Raw genomic sequence first — 11,256 nt, 5'->3', positions numbered from 1 at the left:
TTGATGTATATTGTGTAATTATATGGAATCGATGAATTTTTATGTTTTGACAATTTCCTAATGATTTGCTTAGTTGAGAATCGGGTAAATCGCGTAATTGTATTGCAAAGAGCGATTTCGGGGAATCTAGAATGAATCTACCTCTGAAACTTTTAGGGTGAGTTTGGAATAGGGTTGTGGTGATACACCCCGAAAATGAGACCCGAGTGACGAAAAAACCTCGTCAGTACATGCGAATCACGAGTCTTGACCTAAATTTTTAAACCCAAAATTTAGAACGCTCAATTTTAGCAAACAAGAGGTGATTTCCTTAGGGGGCATTGACCATAATACGTTAATTACGGTTATGAAGAGAACAGAATGAGTTGTTGGAATTAAATTAGCATTTTAATGTGTTGAATAAGCATTCTTTATAGTAGTACACTATATGCGATTTTGGATTTGGATCCGGGGCTGCTAGGAGATCCAAAACCCTGGGACGACCCTACAGTGGACGTCCATGTCCTTGGTTGACCAGCTGGATGGTATTTTTGAAATAATCTTGCATGGCTTTAAAGAATAGGCCTTCATTGGCCATGTGTCTTTCCAACACCCTCATGATGAAGCCTAGGCTCCATCATGAGGGGCGCCATTTTCAAAAGAGAGCCATGGGGTGGCGCCCCATGGCAAATTCGTGACTTTTTCAAAGGCATTTGAATCCTTTCAATCCATTGGGCACGATGGGTGGCAGCCAGGGGCGCCCTTTTGTAAAATTTCAAACTTTTAAGGGCATGTAATAATGGCATTTTCGAGATTTTTGCAAAGCCTTTTGGAAGACTTGACATGCATTGGTTGTTGGGGTGCGTGGAGCTCCCCAACCCTCCATCTTAGAGGGATTTAATCTCAGTCGTTCACCTCTAAGCCTACCTCTATAAAACCTTTACAAAAAAAACGAGTCCCTCTTATTTGGGGCGATTTTCCTTTTTCTCTCTCTCTCTTTCTCCTCTCAAGCTTCCTCACTCCAGCCGTGTGCTTCCTCTTGGCGTGAAGAGCTGCAGCACCTTCCTCACTAGCTAAGGTGAAGAATCACCCTTCTTGTTTACGACTTCGTATGAAAAGGAAACCGGTGGGGCTTTGCATCTTTGCATGCAAGTCCATACGGTGGATTAGCTCCAAGATTTGTAGTTGCTATCTTGATTCACCATGGATTTACATTGTCATTTGGTAGCATGCATTTACAGTCTTTGCTTTGTTTTTCCTTTTGATTTCATTTCGGTTTTATCACCTTCTATGCTTGTTGTGGTCTTCCTTCTCAAGAAAAGAAAAGAGGTTGTTAAGTTTTTCTTCTTTTCGTTCTCCTTCTCGCTGGGTTCACAGCTATAGCAATATCTTCGGTTGTGCGAGACCGAGCTGGGCTTGTCCAGCCCATCCCCATTCCGGTTGACGTGATCTCGGAATGCTGGAACGCAGGTTGGTGCATTTCGGCCACCAACATCCTTTTTATTCTCTTTTGGATGTTTCTTTCAGTGTTGTTGGGCTCAATCCAGTCTTCATGCATTGGGACTGGTATTGCAGCAGTGATCTGGGCTTGGGTCACAACGTGACCAGCTCTGTTTGAGCGTGGAATCCTGGATCTTTCCTTTAGCAGCAAGGTAAAGTTTTGCTTGGTTTTATTATTCTTTTTCCTTGTTTTTCGACTTGTTGGCTGCTCGACCCCCCCTTGTTAGCTCTTACTCATGCTGCTGGGAAGAGCATCCGACTTGGTCCAGTGGACCAGACCTCTTGACCATCCAGTTTTCGCCCTAACCAGAGCTGGACGCCATGCGGGTAGTCCGCGCGCCCAGTATAAGCCTCGATGAGTTATTCTTTTTTTTCGTTGGAGGTAAGTGTGGTAGTATCATGTTCTTTTTCTTTTTTCTTTTTTTGTCTTGGACCGTGCAAGTCTGAACTAAGGTTTAGACTTGATGGTTCGTCAGCCTGGGCGTGGCACAAGGTGCCAGTCGTCCAACCCCTTCGTGGGAGCCGGAAGGAGCCTAGTGGTGCCGAGCAATCAGGCCCTCTTCATTCGGCCATTTTGGGTTGCATGCAGGTCCGAACCGAAGGGTTCAGACCTGTGCATGTATGGGGAACCAGGCCGGCACCGGGTGCCAGCCATGGTTCTGGTTTTGGACAGGTCGTGCGCCAGCCGCATGGTGCTGGGCACCCGGGTCCCTCGAGCTGATCCCTTTGGGTCCGGGCCTGAACCAGAGAGAGGTGGGTTCATACCCACTGCTGGCCAACCACAGCCCGGTCTCATAGACCAGACCGTCTGGGCCCAGTTTTCTTTTTTTGGGCTCAACCCGCAGGCTTAGCTACGATTGTTTTTGCCGGGGCTGGAAACAGCCCAACCAAAACCCTTGACAGGTAGGGTCCGGTTCCTGAGTCGGTCCAGACCTCGATGGTAGGTCCGACAGTCTGGTCCGTAGGACCAGACCACCCTTAGCTAGAGCTTGTTAGCACAAGTGCGGGTGGACTTTCGTTTCACCACACTCGCGGCCCCGCTACACCATTATTTATGGCTGATAGCAGGTTACCCTATCAACACTAGCTCGCACCCATTTCGAGTCGAACCCGAGTAGGTTTAAACCAGCCTTTGTATTGCCCTGCACCCTCCTCGCACTTCGGTTAAGTTCGGCATGAGTGCATGCCTTGGGATGCACCGAGTTCGAGTAAGCTTTTCATATATATATATATATATATATATATATATATATATATATATATATATATATATATATATATATATAAATGGGATTGTATATATATATGTATATACGTATACATATGGGTATGTGCATCGCCAAGTATGTTTGAAAGGGTTGATAGATATATGTACACACGAATATATGTAAGGGTATTAAGACTTATGACTCTCGTGTCCCGTTCAAGCATTTTCTTAGATGATTCCATACTCCGAGCTCAGTATGAATTCCATAGCTTTGTCCTACGTTCGTTTTGGACAAACGGTTTGTTTAGGGTCCGCGGGCGCGGCACCCCGAACCGTAGTAATGCCAATGTTATTCCCATTAGATGGGTTAAGTTAGAAATCACCTTCGACACGTAAGTGTGTCGTACTGCGTAAGGAAAACCCTTACACCTTGATTTTTGTGCAACTACTTAGTTAAGTATACAGACGGACACTATTGCAAATCCACATACTTGGAAACTACGTTGAATTACAAGCATTGTTTCATTGTCTTTGTTTCGGGTCCGCAGGCGCGGCACCCCACACCATGGGATTAGCAAATATTGTTCTCATAAGTCGGGTATATCCCAGATTTTTTGCCATAAACATGTAAGTGTGTCAACCACGTATGAAAGCATAGTGACTGCAATATTCACATTGAAGTATGCAAGTTAATCATTTCATATTATGCAACTGCCTCTGTTGTTTATGCTTGTGCAAAAAATAGAAACATACACTTCGCACTTGGCACATCCTAACACTGTTACTGAGTAGTGCCTACCTTGAAAAGGTACATTGCTTGAGGCATTAGTAAGAGCACCATGTGCACTTACTACAAGAAAGAAAAGAATAAAGATAGGGTATGAATAATGCAATGACTTGTTATGGGCTCAGTTGAAATCCTTGGGCAATGACCCTTGCTTAAAGAGATGGACTCTTGTGTGATATACCCTAAACAGAAATAAATCAATAAGGTATTTCGACTGCTTTCACAAGCAGTGTGCTCCGTTGGCCGCGTGAGGCTGAGCACGTGAATGGGCAGGCCAAGTCCTCGTTTTGCGTACCCTGCGGGGACCACGAGGCAAATTCCTCGTAAGAGGTGTGTCGAACATGAGCCTTAAGAAAGATAAACCTGCTTCGCCCCATTCACAAAATGGTTCACCTCGGGAGAGGGTGGATGGTACAACCCTGAGTGACTTGTTGTTACTACGACACGTGTTTGATAGGAGTTGTAGCGCCCTTTGGCCTCCAGTCACTCAGAGTCAGGGAGGTCGAGGTTGCCTTTTTAGGACCTCACTACTGCAGTAGTATGGATTGCAATCCTTGCCTATGCGAGTGTTTTCTCCTAGCTGTGTGCTGCTCGCATAAGGTCGACTCGGTCTGTAGCTTCCCCGGTTACCACACTAGAATTTAAATAACAGACGCCGGGTGCATGTCTCACAGAATGCGAGGTTCCTTCGCGTACCCGAAGGAGTAATCAGAAGAACTTAAGAACTAACCAAACAGCTGACTTCAAGTAGTTGTTGCTTTACTTGTGTTGTAGACTTACTTTAGTTGTTACAGTCATTTCAGTTTGTTACCTTAGTTACTTGTTGCTCAGTTCGCTTATACTTCAGTTCGCTGCTTCAGCTATTTGTTTTTCCTGTTGACTAGTACTTGTCACTCACACTTACGAGACACAGGCACTTACACTTGTCAGCTTGTTTCCTGCTTTACTGTGTACCTGATATATATACACATTGCTTGTGGTTGTTTCTTCACCACCTTGAAAAAGGATTGACCCCATTTTATGGGGATATAGGTGACGAACAGGCTTAGTGCGGATGCGATGATACACGATGGAGGCTCTGAGGACCCACACACTTGACTTGCAGATCTTGAACCTGGTGGTTTTGGGGTTTTTGGTTGTTGTGGGGATGTATCCCCTATTTTGTACCTTTTTGTACTTATAAGATATAAACTCTTTAAAACTGTTGGGGTGTTTCCCCTTTTTACTTCATAGTTACACTTTTGGTTGCACTTATCTGTGGCGGCCGCCCAGACTTGCGGCTTTGTTGTTTTCCCACGTTTGCTTCCGCTAGTTTCCTACTTAAACCTTTCAAAAAAAAAAATTCCCTAGAAATCCCAAGTTTTTCCAAGGTCGGGGTTTGGGGCGTCACACTCATGATGATAAAATGTCTTGTTTATAGATGCATCATTTTTTTTTATCTCCTGCCTTCACTCTTGATCTAATAGGATATCCAATTAAGTCAGCAAGTCTCTTGCCAGCGGCTACTCTCAAGGATTGAATCAGATTTGCATTACCATTTTATCTGCCATCTTGATCATCAACTGCCACTATGCACACACATCCTTCCATTGCCCTGTTGTTGCAAATTCCAGCAATTATAGTATCACCGATATTGGAATCGATCATCTAGGTCGATGAGTTTTGCAGTAACTGTTTACTGAATTTTATATCCAAGTTTTGCATTTTGAGCTCTACTGTGTTCTCATAATTAAGTTTCATTGTGTTCCTTTGACTGGATTTTATTATGATTTTTCCATTGAATTACTTTACTGAAGTTTCTTTTTCTTATACTGATCGAACACTGTTGAAAATCTTAAAAAAATAACAGCTGAGTGTTGTTGTTCAACTGAATTTTTCATCACTGGGAATTAATCTTCAACGAGCTTGGGGGCTAACTCAGAAAACAATATCTCTTGATCGCCTGTCAATTGATAAAATATTGAAGGAAGCTCCCAAGGTGGCCTTTAAAGACGTCAGTTTTGAAAATCAGGGGACAAATTCATGACAAACAAGGGCATCTATTTGATGACATCAATGTTGGGCTTTTAAGCCCTCACAACAGTTCGTCAACTGCTATGACTTTTAAAGCCTTTCATAGTAATCTGCAAAGTAGGCCACAACCCTTTTCATTTTCACCACAAGTTGATTATGATTTCTTTCTTTTGTGTGATTTTAATTCAAGTTGTCGTAGATTAGACTCCCTACACCTCATCAGATTCATTCACTCCCTCATTGTTGTGCACCTGCTGTAACTCACATCCCACCATTCATACCACTTAGCATATCACCTATCATCACTACTGTTGTAATTATAGCAACACAACCATTGCTGCAAATTGCACTATTCATCACCACTCATGTGCACAATATTATGTTACTTTACCTTCAACCCATCTCCAGCATCTCCTGATGTAACACCCTTGCATTCGCCACAACATGCCACTTTACACTCCATCATACAACATTCCATCCACTATGCATAACATGTGCCAACATCACCTTCCACCTGTGCATCAACACATATCATCACTACTGTCACCAACAACACCCTACTACCGTACTTACCTCCTGCATTGTATATTTCATCTGAACATCCATTTTGAAATTCGATTTGCTGAAGGCATGTGCCCACTACAGGTTGCCAAGCCTGTCATGCATATACCTGCCCATCCATGCATACTGTGTGGACTATAGATGCCAACAATGCATCTACCACATTTTTCTGTGTTGAGGCCGAATATCAATGTTGTTGAACATGCTAGGAGACATTGTTTGCATTCCAACTTTAGGAAAAGTTAATGACTATAGTTGGTATTTTTGATGTCTTCTGCATGCAATTGTGGTACAGTGCAAGCAGGGCAACTCATAAATAATGATTGTTATATTGTCAATGACAATGTGCCTATTCGTTACCCTTGAAGCACAAACTATCTTCTAATGGTTTGAAATTCTGCATAAGCTTAAGGATACATGCAAGCAGTAAGGGTAGTTTAAACATGCATAGAACTGTAAAGGCAGTTTGGGGTAGACATACAAAGTCGGTTTACTGTTTCTTCATATCTGTGACATCAAAGTTACCATTTATTCTGGCTTATAATGTTTGCATTTAGTAGTAATGCTATCATTTGCATATAGCTTTAGTACTAATAGGAGCATTGGTCATTTGCATCGGATTTCATCATGTTGTCACTTCTCATTTGTCATAACATACTCAGCATAAGCCCATTTAGTGCTTAAGCTCACCGTTGGAGATCTGTCATTAGGCCCTTCACAACACCTTAAGTGCATTTATCACATCATTTCTATAACTACAACCAAACATTCTCACAACCTTTCACTGCCATTCACATCACAACATCTTTTACCCTCATTTTTAGGTGGATAAATGCACTCCCATATACATTTAGATCAATTCCTTCATGAATGCATTTTTCTATTCAATATGAGTTTGATGTCTAGATTTTGCTTCATGTTTGCAATCCTGTCTTGTACTAACCTTGTTTTGCAAAAAATATGTAGAAATTGTTGAATTCTTTCTTAGTTTAAGAATTGTAAATTTCAATTTCAAAATTGCAATAATTAGGTATTAATGAGAATATTTACATTTTCAGTCTTAGAATAGAATGTATGAGCATACATGTTATGAAAGTATGTATTTCATATTATTTTGCTCTTTTCTTTCAAAAATTCATGAATGGGAACACGATTGACACGTGCACCATTCTAATAAAAGGTGATTAAATCCTAAGTTGATGATTTGCATTTATGACCATAGTCAAAATGTGAACAAAACTTAGTGTTTTCATATTTTATAGAATAACATTGGATCCACACTGGATCTCTTTAAAAAAATCATCATATTTTCTGAATTCTTCTTCCTTTATCAGGATTTAACTTGAAATTAACTTAAAATATATATCAATGGTCATAGTCAGGATATATTGAGAGTTAATTTCATTTCAAACTCTATAAAGGCACAAAAATGTATTTTATTCTTCATCTGAATTTAAATATAGATTATATTATAATATATTTTATGACCATAGTCAGGAATGTATTATATCTTCAATCTTATTTCAATTCATTTAAAGAATGAAATATGCTTTTCAATATTCAAATTTCAAAATTCTTTAATTCATTCATCATTTAAGATAAAATTGCATCATTCTTTCAAATTATTTCAAGTTATCTTCGAAATTCAAGTGATTTGGAGATATATTTTCAAATATTTTTCTCATTTCTCAAATCAATCTCAAATTCTTATCTATAAATTCAAATTCATCTTTCTATTTTCAAATTTTATCTTATTTTTGAAGTCCAGACTTCAATATCCCAATTTCAAAGTTCAATTCAACTTTGAAATTTCAAATTCATTTCTAAATTCAAAATTAAATTTCTAATTCAAATCAAAGTTCAAATTCAACTTTGAAATTCCAAATTCATTTTCAGGATTCAATTTCAAAATCAATTCAATATTCTAAATCAAATTTCAAAGTTCAATTCAACTTTGAAATCCCAGATTCATCTTTTGATTTCAAAATCCAAGTTTGAAAATCAAGTTTCATTCTCTATCCTCCTTTCCAAATTCAAAATCGATTTAAGATTTCTTAAATCCAAATCCCATCTGGATTTTCAAAATCCAATTCTATTTTCAATTTCCATTTGGATTTCTCAAATCCAACTCCAAATTCAATTCCTTCTTGGATTCCAGATTTTGAGATCTAATTCTATTTTCGATTTCTATTTGGATTTCTCAAATCCAACTCCAAATCCAATTCCATTTCAGATTTTCAAATCCAATTCTATTTTTCAATTTGATTTTCAAAATCCATTCTTAATTCCATTTTCAAATTACATATAGATTTCAAGATTCCAATTTCAATTTCTGTTTTCAAAACCATTTTCAAATCTATTTCCCAAGTCTAAATTCAACTTCCAAATTCAATTCCTGTTTCAGGTTTTGAATTTAAATTCAAGATCAAAATTCGTTTTCAAAATCGACTATTGAGAATCAAATTCAAAGTCCATTTTAACTTTGAAATCTCATTTTTACTTCAAATTCTATCTTAGTTCCAATTCTCCTTATTTTATTCACTCCTCCAGATTCAAAGATCTATCTTCAAATCTCTGATTATCCCAAGACTTAGAACTTCAAGTCTCCTTCCAGATCTATTTCAAGTTCTAAGTTAAATTCAAAATCTTTAACTTTCAAAAACCATTTCTTCACAATATTTTCAAATTTATTTCAAAATCATTTAGATAATCCCAAAAGTTCTAAAATTATTTATTCTCAAAAGCATACATCTCTGCATTTGTATTGCACAAACATGATTCTTTGTGCATTTTAGACTTAGAATAATTTTTTAGATATTATTTAGGCAAAGCAAAAAAGCATAAGTTTGATCATTAGTTCGATTACTCATGGTAAAGGCACTAGGAACGGTCGAACCTCGTACCGACGAGCGAATCCCGTCTCTCCATTTTTTTCGCAAATATTTCAAAAACGAAAGCGAGTAATTTCAAAACATTTTCAAAATTAAGGTCAAGTGAGACATTTGCAAAAGAGTTCCTCTCTCTTTCTTTTCTTTTTTTCTTCTCTCTTCTTTTCTATCTTTTATTCCCCTTCGAAAAGGAAATAAACGCTAAAAAGAAAAAGAGAAAAAAAAAAGAATCAAGAGAAAAAATTTGCAATGATCACACTCCCTAGATCCAATCCACCCTCTCTCTCTCTCTCTCTCTCTCTCTCTCTCTCTATATATATATATATATATATATATATATATATATATATATATATATATATATATATATATATATATGGGACACTAAGATGGGGGCAAAACCCAATTTAAAAATATTGATGTCTGTGAAAAATTGAGTGTGCCTATACCACATAGACGTATCATTGACACTGAAACCGGTATGGCATGCTGAGATTGACATCTCTCGGAGTTTTTTTGGAAAGCAAACTGAGACTGAGAGTCATGTACAAATAGCATTCAAATATTAGTTAATAAGTTTTAAACAAAAATGTATCTTCAACAATAAAATATTATTTAAAATAAATTTATTGATTACACAAATAAAAAATCCACGCTCTCGTGTCTATGATGTTGGCTAGTACTAGCAGCCTATCTTTGTGGGGGAAGAGATGCAGGGATCGAGTCTGTCCAATCACCAGAAGCCAGACATTCAACTTTATGGGAGGGGATCCCTATGTTGTCCCTCATCTTTATACTGCTCTTAAATCTTATGATACAAGTTGTTTTATTAAATAGATAGATTCAGCTTGATCGATTTAATAAGAATGAACCTTGAGTCATATTTTTCTCTGAGAGAACATGGTTTTTTAAATCAACACCATTTTCTGTTTTGTCAACCGCTGGTTATTGAATCGTCAAAAAGTCCTGCAGACAACTTGGATTTCGCTGATTTAAATGTCTATCTTAATTATGAACCATTCCGGATGTGGGTCAGCTATCTTGCTGGCTGTGGCTCACATTGATGCACTTTTCCTTATCCCAAACAACTTAGCGTGGAAGAAATGGTTGGGGCAGTTGACAAGGAACCAAGTGAAAAAGACTGATGGAAAATTTTCCAAGGAACCGAGTGAAAAGCAAATGTGAAAAATTTTCGACCCTAAAAGAAACTACAAATAATAGGCATGACTCTATTTATATGGTTCTAATTGGTGAATATTGGGCAGATATAGGAAGGCAGAAATGGCGAGGCTCCCTTTGAGTTTAGGGGGAGATGGTCCGTTCCAAGTGTCTGCAGCTGGAGGTCTGTTGTTGATTTGTGTAGCTATGCAGTATTGGGGTTTTCTGATTTTTGGATGTTCCGAACCTATTCAGATCCGAATCTCCCATGTATCCGAATCCTATTTGCATCTCTAAGATCAACCCTCTCATCATGCTTTTCTAACTCATAGATTAGAAACTTTTTTTAAATAACAAACTAAGTACCATAAGTAATGAATACCGGCTGTTTGATCTTTTGATAATTAAAGTCACCTTTTAATAAATGAATCTATGATCCAGGCTCAGTCAAATTTTGATCCTTCTTTTTATTCTATCATTAAGATGGACAATTAAACTAAAAATTATCTTTCTTCATCATCAATCAAATCATTATTAGCGACCCAAGATTCTGCTTGATTATCGCACCATGAGACCGGGGAGACTCTTGCAAGATGAGCCCAGTCAACTGCATCTACACAAGCCACAAAGGCCACCAACTTTGGACTCAAATAGATAGGACAATATTTGCTACCTAGTTGGAATACATATGGGAAGGCTATTTTGACCAAATCTGACCCTATGCGCGCAACATGGTCGAAACAAGTCGAACATTTAGATCATATATTTTTGACTTAAAAATATGATTTTTTGAGGGTTGAAAATTCAGTAAATTATAAGCCATTGATTTTTCAATCTTCAGAAAATCTCACATACACGTTAGAAAAGCATGATTTAAGGGCCTATTTCTACTAAATCAAATGTCAAAGGTTGACAACTGTAGCACTTTTCATCTTCCAATTGTATCAGTCAATTTTCCAAACACTTTAGATTTCTATCTGCTTTCTAATTAATTTGTTGTTGTTTAAGATTATATCAAGCGGACAATGTTCTCTTTCTTTCAGGGAATGTGACCCTGATGCACTACCAACACGTGTTGATCCTTGCTCTGTTTGCTTAGAAAGGAAATGTTCAGTAACAGTGGAAGGCATAACTTGGCCCTTCATAATTGTTATGAATTTTGA

Source organism: Nuphar pumila, chromosome 1 (genome assembly GCF_984573655.1).
Source record: "Nuphar pumila chromosome 1, dmNupPumi1.hap1.1, whole genome shotgun sequence".
Classification (NCBI taxonomy): domain Eukaryota; kingdom Viridiplantae; phylum Streptophyta; class Magnoliopsida; order Nymphaeales; family Nymphaeaceae; genus Nuphar; species Nuphar pumila.
The sequence above is the reverse complement of the archived record's forward strand: the minus strand, read 5'-3'. Positions refer to the sequence as shown.